At 43.6% G+C, this 13,246-nt stretch overlaps 1 protein-coding gene across 1 annotated transcript in view; it reads left to right on the plus strand.

Annotated features, from left to right (window-relative positions):
* LOC124606140 (diuretic hormone receptor-like) overlaps nucleotides 1-13,246 on the plus strand; it is a 185,472-nt gene that overhangs the window by 35,507 nt on the left and 136,719 nt on the right. The window lies entirely within an intron of this gene.

A 13,246-nucleotide genomic window follows, 5' to 3' on the forward strand; every position in this document is an offset into this window, starting at 1 on the left:
GATGGGTTCCACTATAAGGGCTACCGACTAACTGTCCCAACACTGTCATTCTAGACAGGTAATAACAAGACATATCCAGTATCTTTATAAAAGACATCTCCGGATAAATAAAGCTACTGCTACTACTACTACTACTACTAGTAGTAGCAGTATTTAAAATGTGCTGCTAAGGACTGTCAAGGATTACAACATCTATGATGTGTACGAGCTGGCCTGTTGTTCAATCGAAGGCAAAGAAAAGACCTCTTGGTACAATGCGAAGAATATACCAAGGTTGGTTATGGGGCGGAGATGGAGTAACGAGAGTAGAGAAACTTTCAGTAAATGCATATTACACAGGGAGGGGATAACCGAACATAGAGACGCCAGTTAATGCCAGTAGATGAAGTGGCAACGGAGTCAGAGGTTAACTTGCAAGCTGCAGTATATTCTGTCTTGATATGGCTAGGAGCCAGACTTAAGTACAAGACGAGTGACTATTACCATATCATGTATCAAATATCCGGACAGAAATCTTACAGGCGGAGAATTGACATTTCATACAACAGAGAAGCATTTAATGACAGAAACTGTGCAACTGTATGTGGTGTGCGACACGTACTGCAGGAAGTAGTCAATTGAACACAGAACAGAACAGATCCGCAACAGATTTATGAAAAGTAGAGAATGTGAAGTAACTCATTACGCTAAACAGACGATAACGCTTATTACAGCATTAAGGCGTCTAGTAAGGAACAAGCACCAAAATGTGAATAACTTTTCCTACAATTTATTTCGTAGACTGAATCCATCTAAAAGTGAATCGTCGGCGAACAGATCTGTTGAAACAGGTTTTTGCCAGAAGAAACGTATGTAAGCATTTTGTGACGATGACCGATCGTATAGCATGGATTTATACACGAGGATGGCCAGATTGTGTAACATTTACTCAAAATCCCTAATGGATATAAAATAGGACAGCCTAATGCCATGGGAAAAGCCAACGTAGTGCATGAGACTTCAAGAACCGTAACTAAAAACACAAAGAACCCAATACGCCAATAGATGCCCAAATGGCCACCTTGGAATTACGTCCTATGACAACAATAATGATATTTTACACGGAAATTACAGTGACACAAAAATAACAGGGTCGTTAACAATACGTAAATTGTATGAAAACATAATCTGGTTGCCACAGACTTTGAATTTATTGATGATATTGACTTATTGCTACTGAGGCTAAGGGATATTACTTCGTTGCAAACGCTATCGATGCACAACACGAAATCATTGATGCCGTATAGCCGTCTGACTGATTCCGTGAGAGGCAACTAGAAGAGACTGTAATGGAACTCCAAATAGAGGTACTGAAAACGTCTCGCAATCCGCCAAACCATGGAGGGCTTGTGAAAGGCGAGACGATTGAGAGTGGAATGGCATCGAGTGATCGCAGTATCATTCGCTTTTTTTTTCATTTTTTTTTCATCAGTCTACTGACTGGTTTTATGCGGCCCGCCACGAATTCCTTTCCTGTGCTAACCTCTTCATCTCAGAGTAGCACTTGCAACCTACGTCCTCAATTATTTGCTTGACGTATTCCAATCTCTGTCTTCCTCTACAGTTTTTGCCCTCTACAGCTCCCTCTAGTACCATGGAAGTCATTCCCTCATGTCTTAGCAGATGTCCTATCATCCTGTCCCTTCTCCTTATCAGTGTTTTCCACATATTCCTTTCATCTCAGATTCTGCGTAGAACCTCCTCATTCCTTACCTTATCAGTCCACCTAATTTTCATCATTCGTCTATAGCACCACATCTCAAATGCTTCGATTCTCTTCTTTTCCGGTTTTCCCACAGTCCATGTTTCACTACCATACAATGCTGTACTCCAGACGTACATCCTCAGAAATTTCTTCCTCAAATTAAGGCCGGTATTTGATATTAGTAGACTTCTCTTGACCAGAAATGTCTTTTTTGCCATAGCGAGTCTGCTTGATGTCCTCCTTGCTCCGTCCGTCATTGGTTATTTTACTGCCTAGGTAGCAGAATGCCTTAACTTCATTGACTTCGTGACCATCAATCCTGATGTTAAGTTTCTCGCTGTTCTCATTTCTACTACTTCTCATTACCTTCGTCTTTCTCCGATTTACTCTCAAACCATACTGTGTACTCATTAGACTGTTCATTCCGTTAAGCAGATCATTTAATTCTTCTTCACTTTCACTCAGGATAGCAATGTCATCAGCGAATCGTATCATTGATATCCTTTCACCTTGTATTTTAATTCCACTCCTGAACCTTTCTTTTATTTCCATCGTTACTTCCTCGATGTACAGATTGAAGAGTAGGGGCGAAAGGCTACAGCCTTGTCTTACACTCTTCTTAATACGAACACTTCGGTCTTGAACGTTCACTCTTATTATTCCCCCTTCGTTGTTGTACATATGACCCGTCTCTCCCTATAGTTTACCCCTACTTTTTTCAGAATCTCGAACAGCTTGCACCATTTTATATTGTCGAACGCTTTTTCCAGGTCGACAAATCCTATGAAAGTGTCTTCATTTTTCTTTAGCCTTGCTTCCATTATTAGCCGTAACGTCAGAATTGCCTCTCTCATCCCTTTACTTTTCCTAAAGCCAAACTGATCGTCACCTAGCGCATTCTCAATTTTTTTCCATTCTTCTGTATATTGTTCTTGTAAGTAGCTTCGATGCATGAGCTGTTAAGCTGATTGTGCGATAATTCTCGCTATACCATCACTAAGAGGGAAATCCAAGGAACCACAGAAAACGGGAGTATAAGAGCGAAATGCAACGTCAAGTAAGCTACGTGCGAAGAATATAGCCAAGTATGTTTCATTGTCTACGAACTCCATCGCTGGCTGATAATGCAGGTTTTCAAGCTCAATTACTAACAGTGACTAGGCATGGAGGCCTGGATACTAGTTATGAAAGGTCTTCTAGGCTATCATGCTGCCATGCCGGAAAGGCAGTATTCTCTACGAATGGAGAAAAAGTATCTGAGATCTGCGACTACTGAATAAAAGAGTTTTCAGGATTTTCCATTGCGTTGTTGGCTAAGATTACAGCAAGGTGAGGTCTAAATACACTGATGGAAACGAAATCGCAACACCAGAAAATGGTTAATGTAGACTGTGGAAATTTCTGGAATACTTAAGAATCACAGATTAACGTAAATGCTAGGTGCGTGCATTGTGTTGTATAGCTGCCAGACGTCATTTTATGGGATGAAATTCAATGTCTGTTCCACTTCGTCGGTTAGGACAGTGACGGTTAATGCTGTTTGTGGAGTTGTCGTCCGGTGATGTCCCGTGTGTGCTCCATTAGAGGCAGATTTGGTGATGGAGCAGGCCAAGGCAACATGCCGACACTCTGTAGAACATATTGGGTTTCGAAGCTCTATGTGAGCGAGCGTTTATCCTGTAGCAAATCACCTCCTGGAATGCTGTTCATTGAAAGTCGAACCACTACACTGACATACAAATTTGCAGTCAGTGTGTGTGGCTTAGCCACTAGAGTGCTCCTCCTGTCTTAAGAAATCGCACGCCTCTCAGCCCACAACTCCACGACATGTCCACTAATGTGTAGCTGGTAGACAGGTTGGTTGCAGGCCGTCAATTGGCCTCCTTCTAACCAACACACGGCCACCACTGGCACCGAGGCAGGATCAGCTTTCATCAGAAAACACAAGAAACTTCCACCCTGCCCTCCAGTCAACTCTCGCTTATCGCCATTGAAGTCGTAAATGGTGGTGGTTTGAGGTCAGTGGAAAGCATTCTACAGGGCTTCCCGCCCTGGGCTGTCGTTGCATAAACCATCTGCAACAGTTCACTGAGTCACTATTGTGCCACTTGATTGCTGCCATATTCCAAATACGATGCTCTTCCCTCTCGATAGTAGCTCGTGGCCGTCTGGTGTCATGTCTTGTTGTGAAGGTACACTGCCGTAACCACCGCTGCCAAAAGTCCTGTACAGTGGCTACATTCATGCCAAATTTTTCTGCAATATCGCTGAAGGAACATGCAGCTTCTCGTAGCCATATTACACGACCTCGTTCAAACTCAGTAGGTTGCTGATAATGGCGACTTTGTCAGCTTAAAGGTATTCTTCACTCATGCCAGCTCATTGTGTCCTATCCCTCAAAGGTAACTAACGTTCACGACCATCGCAGCGTGTGTTTAAAGCAAACGTGATTTACAACCTCATAGTGGTGTCACTAAGGCCAGTCTTATGCGAATGGTGCGAAATTTGAACAGATATCATCTTTCAGATGTAGAAACACATATAAGCTTTCGTTTATGTTGCACAACTCGTTATTGTTGCGATTTTCTTCCGTCACTGTACTGGTAGCCAATCGTGGAAAAGATTGTCGAGATGTTAACGCTGCTGATTCGCTCTCCTGTGCCCTACGATCCATCAGATAATGGCTGCAGTTCGATGTAGTTTGAGGGAGGATCCAGTAGCGGAAACTACCTTCCATATCATAATGTAGAAAACCGTACTGGAGAAACGGATACAGTGGCTTTCTTGTGGGTGTACTGCGTCCACAAGACCAAGAATTAGGCCACTGTAACCATGATCGAAACGTTGGTTTTTCCCGGGTTTTTACATTATGACGCGGTACGCTACTCAGAAAAAAAGTGCCGTCTGACTCTAGCCGGGAAAGACCAGGCAATTATACCTTCCATAGTTTATACGTAACCCCAAGGCATGAACAAAAACAAAATTCAGAATTTTATCGAAGATTTGTGGTACCAACAAGAGTATTAGTATTGGTTAGTTGTTTAAAGGGTCAATAGTAGTAGTCTGCATTGGTATCAATTAGATTTTTCGTAGTATTCTGTGTTTTGCAGTTTTAGGAACTTTTCTGTAATGCTTCTGTGTACGTTTTTCAGATAATAGGCTGCAGTTGTGAACGATAACAAATAACATTGGTTATTGACGCGTTAAATAGTTAAGTATTCTGTATTTGGAGTCGTATTCTCGTAGTTTGACTTGAAGTCCGTCATCTCATTCGAGCATTATTTGAATCAGGCTTTGTAAGAATGACGTTCTCCATGGTTATATTTGTCGTTATGCATGAGCAATAAGTGACTTTTGTGTGTACTCCCAGACGAAAATGCTCGCCGCGACAGGGCACATATTGCGAAAGCAGATCACCCACAGAAGATATTTTAACATCTTCCATGTCAGTTTCAATTATCAAGAAGTGATTTGGGGATAGCAGTCCTTCTCGTGACTTCATTTGTATGATGAAAACAGTTTAACAAGATAAATGACACTTACATTCTATGACGGGCGCAGTCTGCAGAATCATGAGCATCTAACGTCTCTGTATGTGTTGTAAATGCTTTTCCATTGGATCTAAACAAAACATGTAATGGAAAGGATCTCAAGAGAGTGCTTTGAGGTATAAACGTGTGTCAAGAGACTGCCTGAAAGAAGAGTTCCGTTGAAGCATTGCGTTTCGTTCGGCGTCCATCCAAGTACGAAGTGTGGCGTTACGAAATGCAGAACAAGGAGTAACTTTAGGAGCATACATAATTGGGAGCTACAGTATATTCGAAAGAAAGCACAAATGGAACTGTGTTTATAATAGATTCCAGATCGCCGGTGTCAGCTGAGCTGGACAGTTGAAGACCTGATAAATTAAAGCAAGAGACAAATCCGTCTCACTGTTGGACAGTAACCTGGCTTACAATTGACAATACCGCGCCGTTCTTACGAAAATGAAGCAAAAAATTCACCAGATCACAAAGTACGACACGTGAGGTCACTAGCTTGTGATGTTGCAAGCGAAGTTTTCATTTTACTAACTATGGTGATGCCTTGTTGAGAGGTGTGCGCAACAACATTCCAGAAAGATAAGCAATGTTTCACAATCAGCACAAATGCATGCACCTCACGCAAACCAAGAGAGAAAGCCCAAGTTATCCTTACAATTTTATTACCACAATGTATAATAACGCCAACGCACAATCATTTTAAAAATAGAAGGTTTGCACCACTTATACGAGTGAGTACAGAATTTACAATAATTTGAACTCTCACAATTCTTTACTGGCAAGACAAAAATCAACGGAATTATTCTTGCGATCACAGGTTTATAACTTTATCTACGTATATTTCTTTCAAAACAACATCTGTATCAAAAACTCTCATATATATTCTCAAATACAGGTTGGCAGTTACATAAAACCAACAGTAAACCGTAACGGTTAAGGCTGGAAGGAACACTTTACTTCCGGTAGGGGCTCAAAAAATAGATAACAGTCAAAACAATGGCGATAGAAACCGTAACCCATAACTACAACCATTTTTCAAACAACCCACAGCGAAGGTCATTCAGTAGGCCGCGAAAATAAACACAGTATCTCCCACTGTCAATAAGTAATGAATAGGAGGCGCTAGTACTAAACACAATCACATTTTTGAACAAGACAAAAGTGAAGTTCACCAAATGTCTGTAACCTAGAGCACCTTGTAACGCTCTGGGCTACAGCGTACCTTGTAACGCAACAGGTTTCTAGCGAGTCCAGAATCCAATACGACTGGAAACCAAACAAATCGGGCCACGCCTGAAAATCGCATGCGGCTGTAAAATCCGTTGAGGACTCCCAATTGACGTCGAGTCGAGACACGTAGCAATCTGAGTTGACGCGGCGCAGGTTGTCTGCCAGTCATTTGTTTGCTGGCCTTCGGTCAGGAACTGAGACCGCGACTGGTGGCGGCACCGCCAAAGCAGGCCACCAGAGTGCCCTCTCAGCAGTTGTGGCCAATGTCAACACTTTATTGGCGGTCACACCGGAACCATTTGCTGGGTATTCAAAGTGGCTCGGCGAAATGACGAAACTTAATCGTCACACTAAGACTAGAAAACTTCCTCATTGCTTTACACACCACAAAGTACCAATAAGTAGATAACATACAGAGTGATTATAATTAAAGTTAAACTTTCAAACCGTTGAAGAAATAACACCACCGGTAAGAATGACGTGAAACTGCGATGTAATATTTTCAGAGAAGGGGCAAAATATATGGTAGAAGTAAAGTAAATAGTTACAAAATGTAGCAACAGATGGCACTGTAAGCATCATAATTTAATAGTGATCGGCTACAAATGACAAATGAATCATGTAACAATGCCTAAGGTGTACGTTTGATGCTAAAAAACTGTACTACTCAGTGTACATGGGTCTACAGGTGTGATACTTTTGGTTCGTAAGCTTATCCATGATGGCAAGGTCATATCATATCTAATGAAAAAAATCTGTTTTTAATTGTCCTGAGGCCAAAAAAGGGCACAAAAACCATCACTTATAACAATTTTTAATTATCCTGAGGCCAAAAACTGCATAAATAGCATCAATCACGTTGGTTTTTAATTGCCCTGAGACCCAAAACCTCAAACGGCAACAATTACATCGGTTTTATTTGTCCTGAGGCCAAAAAAAAGCATGAAATGAAATGTCGTGTGACGAGGGCCTCCCGTCGGGTAGACCGTTCGTCTGGTGCAAGTCTTTCGATTTGACGCCACTTCGCCGTCGATGGGGATGAAATGATAATGATTAGGACAACACAACACCCAGTCCCTGAGCGGAGAAAATCTCCGACCCAGACGGGAATCGAACCCGGGCCCTTTGGATTTACAGTCTGTCGCGCTCACCACTCAGCTACCGGGGGCATGATAAGCATCTATCGAAATCAAATCAGATTATTGATTTCTGTGTGGCTGGCGCAAAACATATTCAATATGCTTTCCACCGCTTCCTGCAACAAAATGAAAAGTAGAAATAGCGTCTTCCACAACTGATCGCATTGTTTCCAGGGTCTAGTTCAGAATGTGTTGCACAATGCGTGCCTTCAGTGCATGTAAATTTGCAGTTGGTATGCTGAACACAACATCTTTCAGATGGCCCCGCAGCCAGAAGTCGCACGGATTAAGATCAGGAGATTGGGATGGACAGGCTATAAGGAAACGGCGGCTGATAATTCTAGCATTTCCGAAATGGTGCTGCATCAGCTGCTTAACTGGATCTGCGATGTGCGGAAGTGCGCCATCTTGCATACCGTTTCCACATGTCCATGCTCTTGGAGACCTGGACTGATGTGATTGCACAAAAGACCCTCAGAGTGCTTACCAAAAAAAAAATTCTAACGGCTCTAAACACTATGGGACTTAACTTCTAAGGTCATCAGACCCCTAGAACTTAGAACTACTTAAACCTAACTAATCTAAGGACATCACACACATCCATGCCCGAGGCAGGATTCGAACCTGCGACCGTAGCTGTCTCGCGGTTCCAGACTGTAGCGCCTAGAACCGCTCGGCCACCCCGGCCGGCAGAGGGCTTACCAGTGACGGTGTAGGTAACAGTACCAGAAGCACCTGTTTCTTCAAGTAAATATGGTCCTATGATAAATGATGCCATAAACCAGCACCACACAGTGACCTTGTCAGAATGAAATGGTACTGGTTGATTTGTGAGTACATTTGAGAAATTGCAGAGCACTCTCCCTTCTGACTGGGTAACATGTTGCTTAACGTTCTTAGGGAAGATGATTTTTATTACGATCTGACTTCATACATATGGAGCGCAGTACTTACGCTCTTCCTTGTGTGCTCTAGTGAAGGAATACCTTTACCTGCGTTCAAGGAATGCCGATTCAAACGAGTGCAGTAAAACCTTTCGGCGACTGAGGGCCGAGGGAAGTGCGTTTTGTTTCTGTGGAGCCCGGATGAAGACATTTCCAGACCGCCGAGTTCTGTGGTCTCATTCTGCAGACATGTTGAATGGCACCGGTTGGTTTTCGGTCGCGTCCAGGTAGGCTGACTAGCGCCGAGGAAACACCGCTGCAGTAGGCAAAGCATTGAAGACTGGCAATAAAGCAGAGGATTGGCCCTTGTTAGGCGGGAAGCCAACAAGGCAACTGTGGGATAGTTCACTGGCACCCAGACGTCCAGACTCTGCTACAAAACATATTTGTGAAGGCACCAGGCGTTTAGAAAGTTAGTGGCCAGTCTTCGGAAGCTTCGTAATGGATGCAACATGGGAGGTAACAATCTTTTTGTGGAGGGCTGTGCTTCCATCCTGATCATGTTGTTAGCACAAGCCGTGGCGTAAATGTGTGGGAAAGAGGCCACGAAGCTGAATTTTTCTTTTCTTTTCCTTTTTCTCCCAATCAACTTAGCCTAGCGATTGGTCAAATCTGTGTATGCTGCGCATGGAGCAGTCTCCCAACTTCGAATGCGGTGCTCCAGCTCGTGATTGGCTTGTTCTAAAGTGGGAGTAGTCTAAGTTGTAAATGGGCTTTGCTACCGAGCTGGCGAGGAAAGCAGGGAGAAAGAGAAGAAGTCACTCTTGTACTGGCACTTCGCTAGTAAAGAACTGCAGGTCACTACCTAAACGGTGAGAGTTGTGTCCTTTGCTAGTGTGTCACGGCGCTGGCTGCAGTATATGTTTTTCAGCATCCTGTGCTTACGAACCATATTTTTCTTGTTGGAATAGTAGAGTATCGATCTTTAATAGTAGGATAGTTTTTGTGCCATACCCAGCCCAGGATTCACGTGTATGAAGTCAGATAAAGCGATTAGTGATGTGGTTGGTGTCGTGTGTCAATCCCCAGCTGATCAGTCTGTCCACCATAGACCCCACATTAGTGAAAGAGTTTGTCAAATATAAATGTTTGTGTGAGGTTTCTTTATTTTTTTTTTTTTTTTTTGTCTTGTGGTAGTATGAACGGAAATGGAAATGCCGTGTGGCTAGGGCCTCCCGTCGGGCAGACTGTTCGCCTGGTGCAAGTCTTTCGAGTTGACGCCACTTCGGCGACTTGCGTGTCTATGGGGATGAAATGATGATGATGATGAGGACAACACAACACCCAGTCCCTGAGCGGAGAAAATCCCAACCCAATCGAACCCAGGCCGTTAGGTATGACATTTCGTCCCACTGACCACTCAGCTACCAGGGGCGGACAAGGAATGAATGAATAAATCTATTTTTAATTAGTTCACAACTACTCCCAGTGTTCTGATGAACATTACCTTTGACATTTTTATTAAAGTCCTGATTACAAAAGGAAGTAGAAAGCTTGAAGATTTTCCATAGCCCATATTAGACAATTCTGCGTATTGGTATATCTTGTCAGCTGGAAGTGGGCTTCAACTGTCCACAAAATCTTCCACGGCTAATTATTTTCCACTTCCATGCGAGCAAGAGTTTCTAAAGCGAAGGTCTCTCTTGCTGTTGGGGCAACAGGAAGCAACAGGAACCTTATGGGTAATTTTGAATGGGTAACAAAGAAGGATGATTCGTAGTACTTTACGTACCGTGCTCACGGGTATGTCCAATGTTGGGGCAATTCTCCGCGCACTCCCCGTTTGCACACCACCACTCGTCTCCTCCTGCATTGCTGTGGCCACTGCTTCCACTGACGTCGCATGAATTCATTTCCTTTGCACACTCACTGAACTTGTCTTTTTGAATTTCCGAATCATTTTCTCCAGACCCACAGCAATCATCGGACCAACGCCTTTCTTCAACCCTGTCAGTGTCCGAAACTTCTGCAGAGCGACGTGTGCACAGTCATCATTCTTGCGACACAGTTTTACTAGCAGAGTGCGATCCTGCATTGAGAAAGGCATGGCGAACGTCGCAGACGCGAAAGAAGGAAAAGCCGTGTACTCGGCGTGTTTATACCCACTTCAATAGATCGTGCACGTGACACGTGTTTTCATTTACGTAGTCTGACACATACAGTGCCATCTATTGATCAATTTTCACACTTTTTTTTCTTCTGCCATACAATTCCCCCTTCTCTGATAACATTCCGTTGCAATTTGACATCATTCTTTCTATTGGTGTCATTTCTACAGCGTTTTGAAAGTATAATTATAGTCACCCTGCACATCTTCAGGTGACACACTGCATGCAGTTCCGTGTTTTATGCTTTATGCTAGAAGAATACCGTGGCAAAAATACGGTTTGATCACCGAAGTACAGGGAACCAAATGATATTGTGCTGTGGTACCGCACTGGGCGCTCATCCTGGGTGCTCGTGGTTCAGATCCACTTCTAGATTTTCCACAATTCACGTTAATTGCTTCAGGAAAATTGCAAGGCGGTTTTGTTGTAAAGAACTCACCCGGTCACGTCGTCTAGTCTTTCCTAGTCAGAGCATGCGCTCCAAATTTAATGACTTCATTGGAGAAAAACTTGTACAGATTGACGCCTCTAATAAAGATTGTAAGGAATTACCGCGTCCAAGGCATAAATTACCCTCACCTTTTACATAAACGGAAGATGACCCACCTATATACCGCCTAAGAGCAAGATAACAAACCGTAACATTCCATTGTCGTTTTTCTCTCTAATAATCTTTTCTACCTCACAGTGTCTTTATAGCAAAAGGTGGGAATGGATGGCCCTGTGGTGGTTGGTGTAATTGTAAAGTTGGTTTGAGGAATCTGATAGTGCACCACTCTTGGCGGGGTAGCAGTGGAGCGACGGGTGGTTGTATGGGTTCATTTCGACGTATCATGGAACATTATATTAATTTTATTAGTAATCAAAGTACAACAGACTTTGCGTCACTTGGCAATGGCAGCGCCCACCAGGATGTTTCCCGTAGACAGTGGTTATGGAGGTGCTGAGGGAAGTAGGCGCCCTGCAGCCTCTGTCAGCTTTTGGTGTCACAGAAGAACAATGACGTCAGCGAGGTACGTGCAGCTGCCTGGGCGACGTGCGCCATAACTGGAAATAGCTTCACAGCTAATGGCAGGCTGCACCTGAAGTGCGTGTACCTCGCACGGGAAGACACGTCTGCCGGCCGCTGTGGCCGAGCGATTCTAGGCGCTTCAGTCCGGAACCGCGCTGCTGCTACAGTCGCGGGCTCGAATTGTGCCTCGGGCATGGATGTGTGTGACATCCTTAGGTTTGTTAGGTTTAAGTAGTTCTAAGTCTAGGAGACTCATGACCTCAAATGTTAAGTCCCATAGTGCTTACAGCGATCTGAACCATTTGAAGACAGCTCTGATTAGTAGTGGATGGTCCTGGAAACGGCGGCGGACACCACAGTGTGCCCGCACTGCAGTGGTTGACCGAACTTCTGCCAACACCTGACCGCAAACAGCAATTCTTCAGGGTAGAAGGCGGGCAGCGATTGGAAGTAGGCTCGGAGGTGACCCCCACAGCTGGGAAGTGTTAAGCCCACAACCTCGGACTCAGAGCCAACAGTAGGCCTGCAGCATAAGGAATGTCATGTAGATTCATGTCGACTCGTGGACTCGCATAGATCTCCCCTCGAAGCTTTTGGCTGCCATATTGCATCCATCTGTGGAAAAATGAAGGTTATTTATACGGGATTGTGCGTATTTGTTTTGTAAGGGCATCGATCCACATCGTATGTCTGAACAAAGCCCACAGCAAAGATGTGAAGCAGTGATGTAATGGCTCTGCTTCTTTGCAGATTTTACAAATCGGCTCTTTCAGCTGGGCGGCGATGTGGTGATTGCTCTGCATCATAGAGGCACTTCCTGTTGTATCAGCAGCCAGCCCCTGATGTAACAGCATCTGTTCGGCTCCGGTCTCACCCGCTTCCTCAACTTCTTGTATTAGCTATGGCAGCATCGCTACGTCATTCAGTCATGCCATTTTTGGCAACAAATCATGAACATCATAAATTCTTCATTTTCTCTTCCTTTTGAACTGATGTTAGCCAGTAAGGCCTGGTGATATGCTACCGCTTTTTCTAATATTTCAGTGCAAGGTATTTCTTTTATTATGTAAGTTTAAATCTTTGTTGAAAATACGTTAAAATAATAGGGTCAACAGCAAGTAAACTAAATTTAGACTAATAACCACGGGAAAGGCTGTTCTTAAACCAGCGAAAATTTAACAATGCGTTACTATCGGCTGACAATACCAAAGTGAAGACCTCCTTATAAAATCTGAAATGATGGCTCTGAGCGCCCTGTAAGAATGACACTACCGCTGCTCAAGAACTATTAACACGAAAATGCCAGTTTCTGACGATTTCTGTGACTAAATTGAAAAATAGAACTGTAACTTACAGTGAGGTGACAAAATTCATGGATTACTATCGGACGTATACAGTTGGCAGCAGTATCGCGCACGCACGGTATGAAACAGTGCATTGGTGGAGCTGTAATTTGTACTCAGGTCATTCATGTGAAAACGTTTCTGACGTCATTATGGCCTCTCGACGGGAATTAACAGACTCTGA

Source organism: Schistocerca americana, chromosome 3 (genome assembly GCF_021461395.2).
Source record: "Schistocerca americana isolate TAMUIC-IGC-003095 chromosome 3, iqSchAmer2.1, whole genome shotgun sequence".
Lineage (NCBI taxonomy): Eukaryota > Metazoa > Arthropoda > Insecta > Orthoptera > Acrididae > Schistocerca > Schistocerca americana.